The 20,697-nt window shown below is 37.8% G+C and overlaps 1 protein-coding gene across 3 annotated transcripts in view; it reads left to right on the top strand.

Moving 5' to 3' along the window:
- LOC5569422 (serine/threonine-protein phosphatase 4 regulatory subunit 1) overlaps nt 1-20,697 on the top strand; it is a 674,626-nt gene that overhangs the window by 470,113 nt on the left and 183,816 nt on the right. The gene's annotated exons all lie outside the window — the stretch shown is intronic.

Genomic DNA, 20,697 nt, shown 5'->3' with positions numbered 1-20,697 from the left:
TTTCAGAAAGTCCTCGTAGGATTTTCAGGAAAGTCCTCACAGGATTTTCAGGAAAATCCTAACATGGTTCTCTGGAAAATCCTTATAATATTTTCAGGAAAATCCTCGTACAATTTTCAGCAAAATCCTCTCAGGATTTTCAGGAAAATCCTCTCTGGAATTGCAGGAAAATTCTCACAGGATTTTCAGGAAAATCCTCACAGGATTTACAGGAAAATCTTTATATGATTTACAGGACATTCCTCACAGGATTTACAAGAAAATCCTCACAGGAATTACAAAAAAATCTTTCCAGGAATCCTCATAGGATTTTCAGGAAAATCCTCATAGGATTTACAGGATTTACAGGAACATCCTCTCAGGATTTTCAGGAAAATCCTCACAGGATTTTTCAGGAAAAACCTCGTAGGATTTTCAAGAAAATCCTCTCAGAATTTTCAGGAAAGTCCTCGTAGGATTTTCATGAAAATCCTCTCAGGATTTTCAGAAAGTCCTCGTAGGATTTTCAGGAAAGTCCTCACAGGATTTTCAGGAAAATCCTAACATGGTTCTCTGGAAAATCCTTATAATATTTTCAGGAAAATCCTCGTACAATTTTCAGCAAAATCCTTATAGGATTTTCAGGAAAATCCTCTCTGGAATTGCAGGAAAATTCTCACAGGATTTTCAGGAAAATCCTCACAGGATTTACAGGAAAATCTTTATATGATTTACAGGACATTCCTCACAGGATTTACAAGAAAATCCTCACAGGAATTACAAAAAAATCTTTCCAGGAATCCTCGTAGGATTTTCAGGAAAATCCTCATAGGATTTTCAGGAAAATCCTCACAGGATTTTTCAGGAAAAACCTCGTAGGATTTTCAAGAAAATCCTCTCAGGATTTTCAGGAAAGTCCTCGTAGGATTTTCATGAAAATCCTCTCAGGATTTTCAGAAAGTCCTCGTAGGATTTTCAGGAAAGTCCTCTTAGGATTTTCAGGAAAATCCTCACATGGTTTTCTGGAAAATTCTTATAATATTTTCAGGAAAATCCTCGTACAATTTTCAGCAAAATCCTCTCAGGATTTTCAGGAAAATCCTCTCTGGAATTACAGGAAAATTCTCACAGGATTTTCAGGAAAATCCTCACAGGATTTACAGGAAAATCTTTATATGATTTACAGGACATTCCTCACAGGATTTACAAGAAAATCCTCACAGGAATTACAAAAAAATCTTTCCAGGAATCCTCGTAGGATTTTCAGGAAAATCCTCATAGGATTTACAGGAAAATCTTTACAGGATTTACAGGAAAATCCTCACAGGATTTTCAGGAAAATCCTCACAGGATTTTTCAGGAAAAACCTCGTAGGATTTTCAAGAAAATCCTCTCAGGATTTTCAGGAAAATCCTCTCTGGAATTGCAGGAAAATTCTCACAGGATTTTCAGGAAAATCCTCATAGGATTTACAGGATATCTTTATATGATTTACAGGACATTCCTCACAGGATTTACAAGAAAATACTCACAGAAATTCCAAAAAAAATCTTTCCAGGAATCCTCATAGGATTTTCAGGAAAATCCTTATAGGATTTACAGGAAAATCTTTACAGGATTTACAGGAAAATATTTACAGGATTTACAGGATTTACAGGAAAATCCTCACAGGATTTCCAAGAATATCCTCACAGGATTTTCAGGAAAATCCTTATAGCATTTCCAGGTAAATCCTCAAAGGATTTACAGGAAAATCTTCATAGGATTCTTAGGATAATCCTCATAGGATTTTCAGGAACATCCTTACAAAATTTTAATGAAAATCCTCATAGGATTCTCAGGAAAATTCTCATAGGATTTTTAGGATCATCCTCACAGTTTTTCCAAGCATATCCTCACATAATTTTCATGAAAATACTCTCACATGATTTTCAGGAAAGTCCGCACAGGATTTTCAGGAACATCCTCACAGGATTCACAGGACATTCCTCAAAATTCTCAAAGGATTTACAGGTAAAATCCTCATAGGATTTTCATGAAAATCCTCATAGAATTTTCAGGATAATCCTCATATGATTTTCAGGAAAATCCTCATAGGATTTACAGGAAAATCTTTACAGGATTTGCAGGAAAATTCTCACAGGATTTTCACGAAAATCTTCATAGGATTTTCTGGAAAATCTCCATAGGATTTTCAGAAAAATCCTCATAGGATTTTCAGGAAAATTCTCATAGGATTTTTAGGATCATCCTCACAGTTTTTCCAAGCATATCCTCACATAATTTTCATGAAAATACTCTCACATGATTTTCAGGAAAATCCTCACAGGATTTTCAGGAACATCCTCACAGGATTTACAGGAAAATCCTTACAGTACTGATCCTCAAAGGAATTTCAGAAGCATCCTCGAAGGATTTTCGATGAAATTTTCAAAAGATTTTAAATGAAATTCAGTATTCAGTATTTTCAGAGAAATTTTCAACGAGTTTTCAGTGAAACTTCCAGACATTTTCAGTGAAACTTCTGCGAATCTTCTTGAAAGGAACATTCTCAAACGAAAATCTTCGGAGAATTAACAGGAAAATCTTCGAAAGTTTTACAGAAGAATTCACCTAGAATTGCTATATCGATGTGAATTTATCAATTTCAATTTTTTCATCGTTCTGTAGGTTGAAACAAAAACAAAAGCAATTTGTTTGAATCGTTTTTTTTTTGTAAGGCTCATGTGTCATCGAGCATTACGGAGCCATAATCGTTTGCAGGAACTTTTCCCGAAAATCGCCCCAAATAGATCCCGTGGGAAGAATTTGCAAAGCCGTAACAACACATTTGGCTCCATTATCACTTTCTTCCACGAAACGGGGCAACTCACGTCCTCAACATAAGCGCGCAATCAGCGCAGTTTCGAGCCGAAGACACGAGTAAACAGCCAAAAATGTGCCATTCAGATTATGCTTCTCGCCTGGCCGTGTGATGATGTGACTTTCGTTTTTCGGTTCAGTTCAGTTCCCCATATTGCTGCTGCTTTGGTACATCAGTTCCGATTCCGACAAAAAAAAAAACACAGTCGGAGCACATGTGTTGTGCCATTGAGTGTGTACTCAAACCAGGCGCTGCAGCTGTATCAGTAAACACCACAACACCATGTACCGATGCCTGGGTATCGCTTCGGGAGAAAAATATGAATGAATTTCGAAGCAGTAGCAGCAGCAGCAGCAGCAGCAGCAGCAGCAATATCAGCAACAACAGCACAAGTAATAACTGCTACTAGCACTGAATAACTGTATGGTAGGCATGAGTAAGTCGTCGAAAAAAAAAAATCGGCATCAATGGGGTCTCCTCAACTACCGTAGTGTGCTGCTACTGGTACTAATCGTGTGCACACTTAAAAGGGTTAAGGTGTTCACCCGAATGTCGACATAGGGATTAAATCGATTTACGGGACTCAACTATTAAAATTGTTTTTAAATTACTTTTTCTAATGGATCCCAATATTTTTCAAATATTTTGAAAAATAAGAGGATGTTTTTTGAATAATTAAGAGGAACAGCTAATAACATACATATAGCAGATATTATTGAAGCTTATTTGAAACTTGAATCCAAACTTTTTTGTTTGATCAATGGGCGTATGAACCACTGTATGAAACTTTGAATGTTCCTGATGAAACACAGCTTGGTAAATTAACTTTCATAGTTGCCTATTTGTCTTTTCAATGCACTGGACAGCACATTAATTTACTTCAAACTGACTTGCGGAAATTGACACGCAACAAGTCAAAAAAAAAAAAATTGTCATTGGTGACATTAACATCACTCTTGGAATAATTCGCAAGTTGAAGAAAGAGAAGAAGGTTATTTCAACGCACTCGCGATCCTGCTATAAAAACTCTATGGCAGGATCTGTAGAAAGAAATTGAAAAACGCTTCACTCAATTGAGAAACAAAAATGTTCGTTTACGAAAAATCCGGGCGACTGATTTGGAAGAATTATGAACTATCATTTATGAACAAAATGGAATTTAAGACGATTGAATCGATTAGGTCCACTACCTTACAATCCCCCCTGGATGGAGTAGAAAGCAAGAAAGTTTGACTGATTGTGGTGCGCGATGCTTGCGAGAAGGCAAGGCTAGGATTTGGTCCAGAAGGGCAAGGGAGTCTGCACTTTATAAATACTAAAAAGTGTCTACATTGCACTGTCTCGCGAGTAGAGAGTACCCGTGGAAAGGTATTTGAATGGTGTCGACGAAGGAACGTTATGGCAGCCCTCCACATTGCGTTTTTTTTAAGTATACTCATACAGACTGAAGCAGAAGCGAAAAAAAAAACGCGCAAAGTCTGTGATTAGTTAGTTCAGTTGTGCCTCCGAACAGAAGGGTGGTGGAAGAGGAGCGACGAAGTGGTCTGAAAAATATGAATGACTCTTTTTTGTGAATGACTTGTGGGGCGAAGCGACGAAGAATTTGAGCACAGGAAATTGCGTAATACCCCGTTTTTTTGGGGACAAACAAATACAATAGGAGTAGGAAAAATAAGAGAGCTTAAGTTGAGCCACTAGATGAAGATGCTTTTGCTTCCATGTGGATCTGTTAGGTTGGTTTGGAGAAAAATTTGACTGTGTATGAATTTGATTGTGCAAAAAGGGTATTTAGGGTGATTGGAGGATTTTTCGTTAAGAATTTTATGAAAAAAATGGAAAGTGGACACTATGAAAATATTACTAGTTAACTGGGAGTAATTTGAAGAAATATCCCTCTCTTTTTTATAGAAACTTTTGAACAAGTGAAAATTGAATTTCAAATCCTGTTAGGATTTTCCTGAAAATCATATAAGGATTTTCCTAAGTTTTTTTTTAAACTTGGGTTTGCTGAAAATCCTATGAGAATTTTCCTGAAAATGTTATGAGGATTTTTCTGAAAATGTTATGAGGATTTTCTTGAAATCCTATGACGATTTTCCTGAACAATTTGTAAGATTTACCTACAAGTCCCAAGATTCTAGCAGAAATCCTGTGATGATTTTCCCGTCAATGCTGTGAAGATTTCCCGTAAATCCTGTGAAACCCACCTGTAAATCTTGTAAGGGTTGTAAGCTTCCTGTGAGGGCTTCCTGAAAATTCTATGAGGATTTTCTTGAAAATCCTATGAAGATTTTCCTGAAAATTCTATGAGGAATTTCCTGAATATTCTGTATGACTTTTCCAGTAAATTCTGTGAAGATTTTCCTGAAAATCCTGTGAAGATTTTTCCGAAAGCCCTGTTAGGATTTTCCTGTGAATTTCGTGCGGATTTTCCTGAAAATCCTGTGAGGATTTTCCAGAAAATCCTGTGAGGATTTAAGTGAAAATTCTTTGAGGATTTTCCTGAAAATCCTGTGATAATTTTCCTGGAAATCCAGTGAGGATTTTCCTGGAAATTCTGTGAGGATTTTCCTGAAAATTCTGCGAGAAATTTCCTGTAAATCCTGCGAGGATTTTGCTGTAAATCCTTTGAGGATTTTCCTGAAATCCTTCGAGGATTTTCCTGAAAATCCTTGAAGGATTTTCCTCGAAATCCTTTGAGGATTTTTCTCGTAATCCTGTGAGGATTTTCCTCGAAATTCTATGAGGATTTGCCTCAAAATCCTTTGGGGAATTTCCTCGAAATCCTATGAGGGTTTTTTTTCGAAATCCTGTGAGGATTTTCCTGAAAATCCTGTGAGGAGTTTTCTGAAAATTTTATGAGGAGTTTCCTGAAAATCTTATTATTTTCCTGAAAATCCTGTGGGATTTTCTTGAACATTCTGTGGGATTTTCTTGAACATCCAGTTGGGATTCTCTTGAAAATCCTGTTGGGATAATCTTGAAAATCCTGTTTGGTTTTGCCTGAAAATCCTATTAGGATTTTCCTGAAAATCCTTTGAGGATGTTCCTGAAAATCCTGTAACGTTTTCCAATGAAGATTTTCTTGAAAATTCTATGAGGATTTTTACTAAAAATCCTATGAGAATCCTGTTTGGATTTACTGTCAATTCTATGAGGATTTTCCTGAAAATCTTGCGAGGATTTCCCAGAAAATTCTGAGTAGATTTTCCCGAAAATCTTGTGACGGTTTCCTGAAAATCCTGTGAGGATTTTCCTGAAAATCCTGTGAAGATTTTCCTGAAAATCCTGTGAGGATTTTCCTGAAAATCTTTTGAGGGTTTTCCTGAAAATCCTGTGAGGATTTTCCTGAAAATCCTGTGAGGATTTTCCTGAAAATCCTGTGAGGATTTTCCTGATAATCCTGTGAGGATTTTCCTGAAAATCCTGTGAGGATTTTCCTGAAAATCCTGTGAGGATTTTCCTGAAAATCCTGTGAGGATTTTCCTGAAAATCCTGTGAGGATTTTCCTGAAAATCCTGTAAGGATTTGCCTGAAAATCCTGTAAGGATTTTCCTGAAAATCCTGTAAGGATTTTCCTGAAAATCCTGTAAGGATTTTCCTGAAAATCCTGTAAGGATTTTCCTGGAAATCCTGTAAGGATTTTCCTGAAAATCCTCATATGATTTTCCTGAAAATCTGGTGAGGAATTTCCTGAAAATTTCGTGAGGATTTTTCTGAAAATTTTGTTGGATTTTTTTCTGAAAATCCTGTTAGGATATTTCCGAAAAACCTGTGAAGGGTTTAAGTTAAGTGTATTTCCTGTGAGGATCTTTCTGAAAATTCTTTGAAGATTTTTCAAAAATTCTTTGAAGATTTTCCTGAGAATCTTTTGAGGATTTTCCTGAAAATAATGTGAAGAATTTCCTGAAAACCTGTGAGGATTTTTCCGATAATTCTGTTCGGATTTTCTATAAATCTTGTGAGGATTTTCCTGTAAAATCAGTGAAGATTTTCCTGAAGATCTTGTAAGGATTTTCCTGAAAATCCGGTGAGGATTTTACAGAACTTCTGTGAGGATGTTTCTGAAAATTCTGTGAGGATTTTCCAGAAAATTTTGTTGGAATTTTTCTGAAAATTCTGTAACGAAATTTCCGAGAATCCTGCGAGGATTTTCTTGTAAATCCTGTGAAAATTTTTCAGTATCTCATGTGAAGATTTTTCCGAAAATTCTGTGAAGATTTTTCTGAAAATCTTGTGACGATTTTCCAGAAAATCCCAGGACGATTTTCCAGAAAATACTGTGTTGATTTTCCTGAAAATTTTAGTCGATTTTTTCTGAAAATCCTGTAAGGATATTTCCAAAAATCCGGTGAGGATTTTTCTTAAAATCCTGTGAAATTCTCAAAGGACATTCGAGAAGAATCCATCACGGAAAAATCTTTTTCGAGAAAATTTTCAAAAGATATTGGAGAAAGCCCTTCTTGGGGATTTTTGCGAAAGTACTCAAAATTTTCTTGAATATTCTCAAAGGAATTTCGGGAAATCTAGTTTTTCAGTTTTGAAAAAAGCTCGATTCTAACTTAAACCCTTAAGTATATTTTGAGAAATTCCCAGAAGATTTTCGGAAAATCCTCATAGGATTCAAAATTTATATGAAATTTGCGACAATCCTCAAAGATTTTCTTATGCAATCTTCAAAGAAAAAGTAATAATTTTGAGATTTGCAAAAAAAAAACTCCAATGAATCAAATTCAAACGATCTTCGAAAAAGCCTTATTTTTTCAAATGCTTTTGAAACTTTTTCGGCAGAAAATCGCAAAACATTTGTAGGAAAAATGCTAAAAATAATATTTTCAGGTTTTCGAAAAAAAAAAAATATCGAAAAATTTCGGTAAAACTTTTTAAAAGATTTTACGAAAGATCTGAAAAAATGTGTAAAATACCGAAAGAATTTCTGTATAAAATGTTAGAAGATTTCCAAAGTAGATCCTGAAAGTATTTTTGAATAAAAAACCTTATTTTTTTAGAGTTTTCAATATTTTCTGGATAAAAAGGTATTTTCTGGACAATTCTATTTTTTTGGAAATCCTAGCCAAATTCTCGAGGAAATCTCTTAGAATTTTAGGTGGAACTTTTATATGATTTCCTGACAAAATCCTCAAAAAACTTACGAAAACTTCTTTGAAGGTTTTTTTTTGTTTTCTCCCGACGAAACAAAGCTTAGTAATAGCAAAGTTCAATGGTAATCTAGAAGTGATATTAACTTGACAGATATAAGAGATAAAAGACCTGATAATTATATCGAAATTTTGCTTCTAGAATACTATTAGCATATCATATTTAGCTTTTGTAAGATCTAGCCAATACCTGTGAGTTATTCGTAAGATCTGCAAACATCAACTTTAACTGTGGCTCAGAATTTACTACGATTGTCTTTGATATTATGTAGACACTCAGTAGGTGTTCAACTTGTCATCGAGTTACAACCCATGTAGTCGCAGCGATACAACCAGGGCAGCTCACGATTTTTGAGGAATGCTTTAATATTATCCAATTGTCAGAGATTAAACGAAAATCTCTGTTTTAGAGAACGAGGCAAACCTCGTATCGACAAGGACTATATTATTTGAATTCTTATCTTACAGATTTTTTTGAAAAGCTGAAGACGATCTGTTTTAGTTCGTTGATGCGATGTCTTTTTGGGTACGTCTCATTAGGACCCAGTCGAAATAACATCAAAATGAGGCGGTCATTGCTCCTGCAATATTCCTCTGAACCTCCAGTATTCAATCAAATCATAATATCGTCCTCTAGATGCTACAACTAGATAACTCGAGAATCCAAACTTCGAACTATTCAACATTGAAAGTTTGACGTTTCACAAGGTGAGAGATAATCACAGATAATATGATTGAAACGTTATCTTTGACTTGTTTACTTTGAATCACACGCCTATGATCTGTGAATATCTAAGAGTTATTTTTCGACAAATTGAACTCTAAAAATCGAAAGTTCGAGTCATCTAGTCGTAGCATTAAGGGATGGTATGTTCTGAGGCAATCGAAGTGAGTTTACATCATATAATTGAAATAATACCTTATCTCGATGTGTGTCATTTCGACTGGTTCACCAACAGTCGAAGTGACATGAACATTAGTCAGGAATTACTTTATTTAAATTTTTCCCTTTTAACGTCTCAACATGGACAAAGACTGCTTCTCAGCTAAGTTTATAAGCACTTCCACAGTTATTAACTGAGAGTTTTTTTTTGCCAATAGAACATTTTTGCATATGTATATTGTGCGACAAGTACTGTAAACTGTATGGAATTTGAACTCGCCATCCTCAGTATGATCTGGCTGCGCGTTTTCTGCTATGGCTATTTTGAGTAGTACTTGCTTCATTCCATATAAATCAGTTCAAATGTATAGACAATGTTTCATATTTCACATTCCCCTTCGTTGGATTGTCAAATCCAGCAATGTAGTCCAAAATGGCAAATTTATTGCCTATATTCCCCACTAAACTCCGATAGGTCGTTGACCTGCCCCCTCCTGCAATCCAAACATTCCCGTCAAAGACAATGACAACAATGTCATCGTCCCCAAAAGAGCAACGGTGACACCACATTCACGCACCCGGCAAAAATTTCTCCCGAGGGACTTGACGAGACGGAGACACCAAACCAACCAAACAACCGCCGAGACCCGGATGGACGTGACCGGAGTGCAAAATCCGCCTGTTAGCCATCGTTCGCCAACCAAACACGTACCTAAAGCCCGCGATGGAATTCCGGGTAGTAACAAGCTTGGACTTTAGCGAACGAATTGCCAATTCCAGGATCTCAAATTTCACCAGCGCGGCTGAAAGGGTTGTGCTTCCGAGAACAAGGTCAGTTCCAGCTGCAGAGCCGATACCTTCGGCGACTTTTGCAATCAGTCAGCCGATTGTTGGTAGCACCCCGTGGAATTTTGCCGATTCGAATCAATTTGCAATCCTAGGAATTTTGCGCCAAACGGTCGGCGTTCGGCAAATGGGGTAGGGTGGGCCAAAAAGATCAGATTGTGGCGTACACAGTACCTTTTTCTACTAAATGGCAATGCAAATTACGAGATTATTGTAAACTGTAGTGTGCTCAACAACTTTGTCGAAAATCGGAAGACGATCCGAGTTGATCCCAAAGTGCTGGATCGTTCTTACGGAAGTGATGTCTGTTCAACGGTGTCATTTGTACTGGTGAGTCACCAGTCGAAATGACACTTACAAAGATCGGGCGTATTTCAGTAAAATCCTTATAACTTTGTCAAATCCAAACAGATCAATTTTCAATATCAGACAAACTTGTTGAATATGAAATTATCTTCAAAATTCCAAAGTTTAGTCATGATTGGATGTTATCGACGCCACCTTGTGGCAAAAATATCCGATGGTTAAAATTTTCGCCCGCATGGATGAGTCAAATCTTCAAACTTCTACGGCTACTGCGTTTCAAATCTTCCGGTAAAACCAAATGGGGTTACTTCGATTGATTTCCCATTCACAGCACGCGTGCTCGATTTGGATGAATAAAATAACGATTTGGAGCAAGAATTGGTCGTGATTAGGGTTTCACGCGTAGGGCTAGGCGACGACATTCAAAAACAACTATGGATATTCAGTGTAGGGTTCACCTTCATCACACACGTATACGAGAAAACATACACGCGACGAGCTCGACTCGGTCCTAATGCGTGTGTGGAGAGTTGTTTGTAGAGTATGTGGTGTGGCCGACTGACGGAACGGACGGACGAAGAAGCCACAACAGCCAAAAGCCAGAAAAGCAACCAGCAGAAGGGCAATGATCGATTCGAAAACATAGACTATAGCGTTTTTCGCTGCTTGGAGTGCTGCTGCATGCAGCTCGCTTCGGTCTCGGACGCGGGAATGTTTCGAACTTCTCGACAGCAGCAACACCATAATAACGGCCGTCAATGATGGCGATGACGATGATGGCGATGATGTTTGTACTGCACATTCCAATGCGCTTCTGCCTTTTTGTTATGGCCGACCCTTCTTCAGGGACTGGCTGGGCTCAATTTTTAGCTGACTGCAATAAACTCTTGTTGTTGTGTTGGTTTTTTCATTCCAAGTTGTTGATTCGTTCCTGGGTGGTGTTATGTTTGCTTTTTATACACCGGTTTTGGTGATAGTTTGGGGTCTCGAAGTTGGAAATTTTGGCGCCATTTCGGGGCTGTTTCAATATTGTACGAAATTGATAAACACGAATTCTAACTTCAACTTTTTTCTCTTTTTTTGCAGGTATGTGTTCCAATTCATCTTAGAACCCTAATGGTTGGTATGAACTATCATTGTCACCTACATAAGAGAGATTCGTCAAATAAATCCAGATCTCTGGTTCGGCTCCGTTATGCCTGTTGGCGCTTGAGCCTTCAAATGGATAAATAAGCAAACAATTTTGCTCTGATGCGACCTTTTGAACATTTGATTCGATTTCGATTCGATTTCGATTCGATTTCGATTCGATTTCGATTCGATTTCGATTCGATTTCGATTCGATTTCGATTCGATTTCGATTCGATTTCGATTCGATTTCGATTCGATTTCGATTTCGATTCGATTTCGATTCGATTTCGATTCGATTTCGATTCGATTTCGATTCGATTTCGATTCGATTTCGATTCGATTTCGATTCGATTTCGATTCGATTTCGATTCGATTTCGATTGATTCGATTGATTTCGATTCGATTTCGATTCGATTTCGATTCGATTTCGATTCGATTTCGATTCGATTTCGATTCGATTTCGATTCGATTCGATTTCGATTCGATTTCGATTTCGATTCGATTTCGATTCGATTTCGATTCGATTTCGATTCGATTTCGATTCGATTTCGATTCGATTTCGATTCGATTTCGATTCGATTTCGATTCGATTTCGATTCGATTTCGATTCGATTTCGATTCGATTTCGATTCGATTTCGATTCGATTTCGATTCGATTTCGATTCGATTTCGATTCGATTTCGATTCGATTTCGATTCGATTTCGATTTCGATTCGATTTCGATTCGATTTCGATTCGATTTCGATTCGATTTCGATTCGATTTCGATTCGATTTCGATTCGATTTCGATTCGATTTCGATTCGATTTCGATTCGATTTCGATTCGATTTCGATTCGATTTCGATTCGATTTCGATTCGATTTCGATTCGATTTCGATTCGATTTCGATTCGATTTCGATTCGATTTCGATTCGATTTCGATTCGATTTCGATTCGATTTCATTTCGATTCGATTTCGATTCGATTTCGATTCGATTTCGATTCGATTTCGATTCGATTTCGATTCGATTTCGATTCGATTTCGATTCGATTTCGATTCGATTTCGATTCGATTTCGATTCGATTTCGATTCGATTTCGATTCGATTTCGATTCGATTTCGATTCGATTTCGATTCGATTCGATTTCGATTCGATTTCGATTCGATTTCGATTCGATTTCGATTCGATTTCGATTCGATTTCGATTCGATTTCGATTCGATTTCGATTCGATTTCGATTCGATTTCGATTCGATTTCGATTCGATTTCGATTCGATTTCGATTCGATTTCGATTCGATTTCGATTCGATTTCGATTCGATTTCGATTCGATTTCGATTCGATTTCGATTCGATTTCGATTCGATTTCGATTCGATTTCGATTCGATTTCGATTCGATTTCGATTCGATTTCGATTCGATTTCGATTCGATTTCGATTCGATTTCGATTCGATTTCGATTCGATTTCGATTCGATTCGATTCGATTCGATTTCGATTCGATTTCGATTCGATTTCGATTCGATTTCGATTCGATTTCGATTCGATTTCGATTCGATTTCGATTCGATTTCGATTCGATTTCGATTCGATTTCGATTCGATTTCGATTCGATTTCGATTCGATTTCGATTCGATTTCGATTCGATTTCGATTCGATTTCGATTCGATTTCGATTCGATTTCGATTCGATTTCGATTCGATTTCGATTCGATTTCGATTCGATTTCGATTCGATTTCGATTCGATTTCGATTCGATTTCGATTCGATTTCGATTCGATTTCGATTCGATTTCGATTCGATTTCGATTCGATTTCGATTCGATTTCGATTCGATTTCGATTCGATTTCGATTCGATTTCGATTCGATTTCGATTCGATTTCGATTCGATTTCGATTCGATTTCGATTCGATTTCGATTCGATTTCGATTCGATTTCGATTCGATTTCGATTCGATTTCGATTCGATTTCGATTCGATTTCGATTCGATTTCGATTCGATTTCGATTCGATTTCGATTCGATTTCGATTCGATTTCGATTCGATTTCGATTCGATTTCGATTCGATTTCGATTCGATTTCGATTCGATTTCGATTCGATTTCGATTCGATTTCGATTCGATTTCGATTCGATTTCGATTCGATTTCGATTCGATTTCGATTCGATTTCGATTCGATTTCGATTCGATTTCGATTCGATTTCGATTCGATTTCGATTCGATTTCGATTCGATTTCGATTCGATTTCGATTCGATTTCGATTCGATTTCGATTTGATTTCGATTTGATTTCGATTCGATTTCGATTCGAATTCGATTCGATTTCGATTCGATTTCGATTCGATTTCGATTCGATTTCGATTCGATTTCGATTTCGATTCGATTTCGATTTCGATTCGATTTCGATTCGATTTCGACTCGATTTCGACTCAATTTCGATTCAATTTTGATTGAAATTCGATTCGATTTCGATTCTTTTCGATTCGATTCGATTCGATTTCGATTTCGATTCGATTCGATTTCGATTCGATTTCGACTCAATTTCGATTCGATTTCGATTCGATTTCGAATCGATTTCGATTCGATTTCGAATCGATTTCGATTCGATTTCGATTCGATTTCGATTCGATTTCGATTCGATTTCGATTCGATTTCGAATCGATTTCGAATCGATTTCGATTCGATTTCGAATCGATTTCGATTCGATCTTGATTCGATTTCGATTGGATTTCAATTCGATTTCGATTCGATTTCGATTCAATTTCGATTCGATTTCGATTAGATTTCGATTCGATTTCGATTTGATTTCTATTCGATTTCGATTCGATTCTATTTCGATCTGATATCGATTCAATTTCGATTCGATTTCGATTCGATTTCGATCCTATTTCGATCCAATTTTGATCTAATTCGATTCAATTTCAATTCGATTTCGATTTCGATTTGATTTAGATTCGATTTCGATTCGATTATTATTATAGCTTTATTAAGGAGATTTTCAGCCCTAGCTCGATTCGATTTCGATTCGATTGGATTTTGATTCGATTTAGATTTGATTATGATTGGATTTTGATTCGATTTCGATTCGAAATTATTCGACTTCGATTTGATTTCGATTCTGAGTTCGATTCAATTTCGATTTGATTTCAATTCTATTTCGTCTCGATTTCAATTCGATTTCGATTTGATTTCGATTCGATTTCGATTTTAATTTGATTTCGATTCGACTTCGATTCGATTTCGATTCGATTTCGATTCGATTTTGATTCGATTTCGATTCGATTTTGATTCTGAGTTCGATTCGATTTCGTTTCGATTTCGATTCGATTTCGCCTCTAATTCGATTCGATTCGATTCCGATACGATTCAATCTCGATTCGATTTTGATTCTATTCGATTTCGATGCGATTCAATTTTGATTCGATTTCAATTCGATTCTGATTCGATTTAAATTCGATTTCGATTCGATTTTGATTCTATATCGATTCGAAATATTCATTGAAACAAAAATGATCGATCAATCGATCTTATCAACTAATTGAAAAGTTGTGACATTACTAGTCGCAAACATTACATATATTTTTGTTAATCTGATGGTTTGTAGAGAGACAAAAAACACCAACATTCCAGCGTCGAGTGAGAGAGAAGGGCGAAAGAAAGCTCACGATCGCGACAATCGTTTCGCAATTATTTGCCATCGCTTTCTTCATGTCGTCTTTTCATCTCTTGTCGATCGTCCCCCGATCGGGCCAAATGACAGATTGCACGTCGCTTCGTTCGCTGATAACGAACACGACCACGAACGAAGGCGATCGCTGCGGCGCAAACGATGATTTTGGACCTCTCGAAAACCTGTCGGCTCTGCGATCTCCTCCGAATCGATGTTGTTTTTTTGTATTCGCTGAGGTCCGTTTTCCATTTCTCCGGTGTCGTGAAGAGAGTTCGTTGGATCGCACGAAACGGTGAATGGGGAACCGAATTCCTTTGCGAGCGGGGCGCAGAAATGGACGACGAAAGACTATCGCGATCGTCTGTGGTCGTGTGAAGAATTCCGACTCCCCCCGGAAAGCTCGCGGGGACCGTTTCGGTTCGGAGGGGCAAAGAGGTCTACGGTTGTTTGGAATTCACACGAATCCTCCTGGGAAGAGTACGATCGTGGAACCGGTTCCTCGGTCCGACTTCGCGGTCTTACGGGAGATGGATCGGGGGAAAGCACACGGGCGGCGCGATGGAGAGAATGTACCGTTCACTCGTGTTGAAGCTTTTTTTTTGCTGCGCCACGAAAACACCGCGATCGATTCGTGTCCGTGAGAGAGTATGTGTGCGCGAAAGCTCGCGTTTCTCGGCAGGGAAAGTGCGGCCGGCGAGTTGAGGTTGTTTTGGAGTCGACGAAGATCGCGGTCATTAATAAACCGGGTGGTCTGGAATGCACGTATTTGCTGTTGTTGTTGCTGTTGATATAAGCGGTCCTGCTTTTTATGGCACGAAACGTTAGGCCAGTGGTTATGTGTACGATGAATGAAGCTAGTGCCAAGGATTGGTTGGTTGAACGATCGTCTGGCTGTGGAATTTGAACTTTACACAACGGGACCATATGGTTGTAGTTGACGCTGGTATTCTACCGGGCCTGAAAAACTCCACGCATCTAGGTCATGCTGGCGTCAACAGAACGTGATAATTGTTCGGTTCAGCTCCAGTTCAAGCGGTTCAAGTCTTGATCTCGGTTTACCCCAAAAGTCTCGATCACGCCATGTGGCGATCGATGCCTACCAAAATTGTACCGCTTCTGGGGCGATCTCCGCGAGGTCAATGATCATTTTCAATTCAAAGCACAAAAAATGCGCGAAAAACAATTTGCCGAAGAAGGCGAAACAAACTCCCGAATACTCCGGGATCGCGCAGTTATTGATCGTCTTCAACCTGCTGTTGGACGCCACCATTCCCATTGACCGGCGTAAAAGTGCGCAAATTTCTTCCCATTCGCGGCTTTCCAGGCAATTTCGGTCAGTTCACCCCCCTCTTCCTTCCTTGATGATCGCCACCCGTCCATCGGGAATCGTTTTAAATCGCCATCACCTTTAAAGCAGGTTGCTGTTCGGCAGCAATTTGAACCGCACAAAAGAAGCACCCGATCGGCGCTGCCAAAGAGAGAAGTTCGTGTACAAAACAAAAGAAAGTACAGTTCAATGCAGTGTGCGCGTTCGGTTCCCTGCTGCTGCTGCCTCATCATGATCATCATCTTCGTGATCGTGATCGGCATCTGTTTGAGTCTCCATACGCGAGTATGGCATGATGGACCGAAAGGGAATACGATCACTCCAAAAACGAATATCCGATCGAAAGTCGGGAGCCGATTGATTCATTTCGGCGGTTCGACATTGTTCGATGTGAAACGTTGATCTGAACTGATCAAGATCTTCTGAGACCATCGCAGTGTTCCGAATCGGCTATGAATGAAACGGGATTTTAATCCAGAGAAAGGGCGCAGCTATTGCTAGATGGATAGGTGTGGTGTGTTCAACGGAATTTCTCGCGGGATACGGAGAAGAGCTCAACTTGTTCCGAGTGATCGTTGTTCATTGACCACTTGCAGTTGTTTGCCGTTTCCTGTGTTGGAAAGCTGCAATTCAACCCTTTAACAGGCTTTGTATGATCAAAAGAAGCTTCAGTCAACTCTCCCTTACTCGATATTCAGATACAGAATCTATTATTAGTTTTCTCTAGTTATAGTTTTTTTTAGGAAACCATGGTTGTACTAGGGATTTCACCAGAAATTCTGCTTGGTATTTACCAGGAACTTTATCAATAATTTCTCTAAAAAATACCACTGCTTCCTTGTAGAATTCCACCAAAATATCCTCCATAGATTCATTTGAGAATTTCTCCAGCGAAGCTTCAGGAATCCCTAAACAGATTCTTTCAGGATTATTTTCCTGCTATTCCACCAAGGATTCCTCTAGAAATTTTCAAAGTGATTGCTCAAGGAATCTCCCAAGAAATTACTACAAGGATTCCATCAAAAATTCTACCACTAATGCCTTCCATCAAACATTTTCCAGTGATTCTTCTAGTGTTTTCCCTATGGATTCGTTCATAGTTTCCTTCAGAAAATCCTTCAGCGATTAATCCAAACATTCTTTCAGGAATTACTTCAGGTATTCCTACACAATTTTCTCTGAAAATTCCTTCAAAATTTCCTACTGAAAAACATGTAGAGATTTACTCGAGGAATTCTTACAGTGATGCTACCTAAATCCTCTCCAACAACTTGTCAAGGAATTCCTCCAAGGATTCTACCAGGAATTTCTTCAAAGATTCCACCAGAAAGCCTTCAGGGATTCCACAAAAAATACTGCAAAATAATTCACCAAAACTTCCTCCACGGGATTTCATCAGGAGTTTCTTTAGAGATTTCGCTCGTAATTTTTTGAAACTTTTGCCCAAGTTCTTCAAGCCGGGGATTCTTCTAGGGAATCTTCAATAAATTGTTTTATAAATTTCTCCAGTGTTCCCCTGAAGGGACCCTACAAGGCATTCGTCCCAGGAATTATTCCGGAATTACTTCAACAATTACCGACAATTCTGCCGAGGATTTCTAAAGATATTTAGCCATCAATTCCTTCTAGTATTTCTTGCAGGACTTTTTCCAAAGAATCCACCGAGAATCACCATAGAGAATCCTTCGGGAACTCTTTCGGGGATTGCTTCAAAAGTTCTTCGAGAGATATATTCACGAATTTCACCAGAGAATTCTCTGGGAAATTCTCAAGTGATTTCTTTAGTGATTCCTCCAAAGATTGTTCCAGAAATTTTCCAAAAAAATCTTTCAGGTTACTTCAGGGATTCAACCTGGAGGCATTCAGAGAAATGCTTTGTGCAATCCTCTGAGTAAATATCATTGTGATCCCTGGATGAATATATATTTTTAGAATTTTGTAGAAGCCGTAGTATGTAAATAAATAATTTCTATTTTTCGCGGAATTCCTGGTAGATTCTCTCGCGAAAATTTTGGTGTTTTTTCAGAAAAAAAATCTTGGGGACTCGATAGATATTTTTTGGTTAATTCCCTGGAGGAATTTCTGATAACCCTCGGAATCGAATCGAAATCGAATCGAAATCGAATCGAAATCGAATCGAAATCGAATCGAAATCGAATCGAAATCGAATCGAAATCGAATCGAAATCGAATCGAAATCGAATCGAAATCGAATCGAAATCGAATCGAAATCGAATCGAAATCGAATCGAAATCGAATCGAAATCGAATCGAAATCGAATCGAAATCGAATCGAAATCGAATCGAAATCGAATCGAAATCGAATCGAAATCGAATCGAAATCGAATCGAAATCGAATCGAAATCGAATCGAAATCGAATCGAAATCGAATCGAAATCGAATCGAAATCGAATCGAAATCGAATCGAAATCGAATCGAAATCGAATCGAAATCGAATCGAAATCGAATCGAAATCGAATCGAAATCGAATCGAAATCGAATCGAAATCGAATCGAAATCGAATCGAAATCGAATCGAAATCGAATCGAAATCGAATCGAAATCGAATCGAAATCGAATCGAAATCGAATCGAAATCGAATCGAAATCGAATCGAAATCGAATCGAAATCGAATCGAAATCGAATCGAAATCGAATCGAAATCGAATCGAAATCGAATCGAAATCGAATCGAAATCGAATCGAAATCGAATCGAAATCGAATCGAAATCGAATCGAAATCGAATCGAAATCGAATCGAAATCGAATCGAAATCGAATCGAAATCGAATCGAATCGAATCGAAATCGAATCGAAATCGAATCGAAATCGAATCGAAATCGAATCGAAATCGAATCGAAATCGAATCGAAATCGAATCGAAATCGAATCGAAATCGAATCGAAATCGAATCGAAATCGAATCGAAATCGAATCGAAATCGAATCGAAATCGAATCGAAATCGAATCGAAATCGAATCGAAATCGAATCGAAATCGAATCGAAATCGAATCGAAATCGAATCGAAATCGAATCGAAATCGAATCGAAATCGAATCGAATCGAATCGAAATCGAATCGAAATCGAATCGAAATCGAATCGAAATCGAATCGAAATCGAATCGAAATCGAATCGAAATCGAATCGAAATCGAATCGAAATCGAATCGAAATCGAATCGAAATCGAATCGAAATCGAATCGAAATCGAATCGAAATCGAATCGAAATCGAAATCGAATCGAAATCGAATCGAAATCGAATCGAAATCGAATCGAAATCGAATCGAAATCGAATCGAAATCGAATCGAAATCGAATCGAAATCGAATCGAAATCGAATCGAAATCGAATCGAAATCGAATCGAAATCGAATCGAAATCGAATCGAAATCGAATCGAAATCGAATCGAAATCGAATCGAAATCGAAATCGAATCGAAATCGAATCGAATCGAAATCGAATCGAAATCGAATCGAAATCGAATCGAAATCGAATCGAAATCGAATCGAAATCGAATCGAAATCGAATCGAAATCGAATCGAAATCGAATCGAAATCGAATCGAAATCGAATCGAAATCGAATCGAAATCGAATCGAAATCGAATCGAAATCGAATCGAAATCGAATCGAAATCGAAATCGAATCGAAATCGAATCGAAATCGAATCGAAATCGAATCGAAATCGAATCGAAATCGAATCGAAATCGAATCGAAATCGAATCGAAATCGAATCGAAATCGAATCGAAATCGAAATCGAATCGAAATCGAATCGAAATGGAATCCAAATGGAATCGAAATAGAATCAAAATGGAATCGAAATGGAATCGAAATCGAATCGAAATCGAAATCGAATCGAAATCGAATCGAAATCTGGGAGAATTTCTGATAACCTTACATAAGCTCTAAGAAGAGAAATCCTAGTGAAATCTTCGATGTATTTTATGGTAGAACCTCTGACGAAACTCTGAAAGATTTTCCTGGTAAAAATTCCGGCGAAACTCTAGTTTCTCAATGTTAAACCTGGACGAGCTCCTGAGGAAGTTCCTTAAAAAACTCTTCTCTCGAAAAAATACTGGTGAAATAATTAGAGAAACTGGTGCAGTCTCTGAGGGAACTACTGGTGAAATATTTATGGGGAATTTTTGTCGAATCCCTTGAGAAATTCGTAATGGGATCCTTGGTGACTATTTTGGAGGAATCTGTGGAGGATTTTTTTTCAGAAAGTTTTGGAAGAACCTCAGGTGAAGTTTTTTTTCGAATCCCCGGTAAAACCACTGAAAAATTTCGGCGGAGGTTCTAAAAGAATTTCTTGTGGTATCCCTATCAGAATTTCAACTGAAATCTTTGGAGGTTATCCTAATGAAAATCCTGGAAATTCTCTCGCAGAAATATTAGTGGTTTTTCAGAAAAAAAAAATCTGGTGGGCTCTTTGGAAATTTTTTGGTTAATTCCTTGGAGGAATTTCTGATAACCCTGAATAAACTCTAGGAAGAGAAATCCTAGTAAAACCTTTGAACCTTTTTCTGGTAGAACCTCCGGCGAAACTCCGGAAGATTTTTCTGATGGAAATTCC

Source organism: Aedes aegypti, chromosome 2 (assembly GCF_002204515.2).
Source record: "Aedes aegypti strain LVP_AGWG chromosome 2, AaegL5.0 Primary Assembly, whole genome shotgun sequence".
NCBI lineage: Eukaryota > Metazoa > Arthropoda > Insecta > Diptera > Culicidae > Aedes > Aedes aegypti.
The sequence above is the reverse complement of the archived record's forward strand: the minus strand, read 5'-3'. Positions and strand labels throughout refer to the sequence as shown.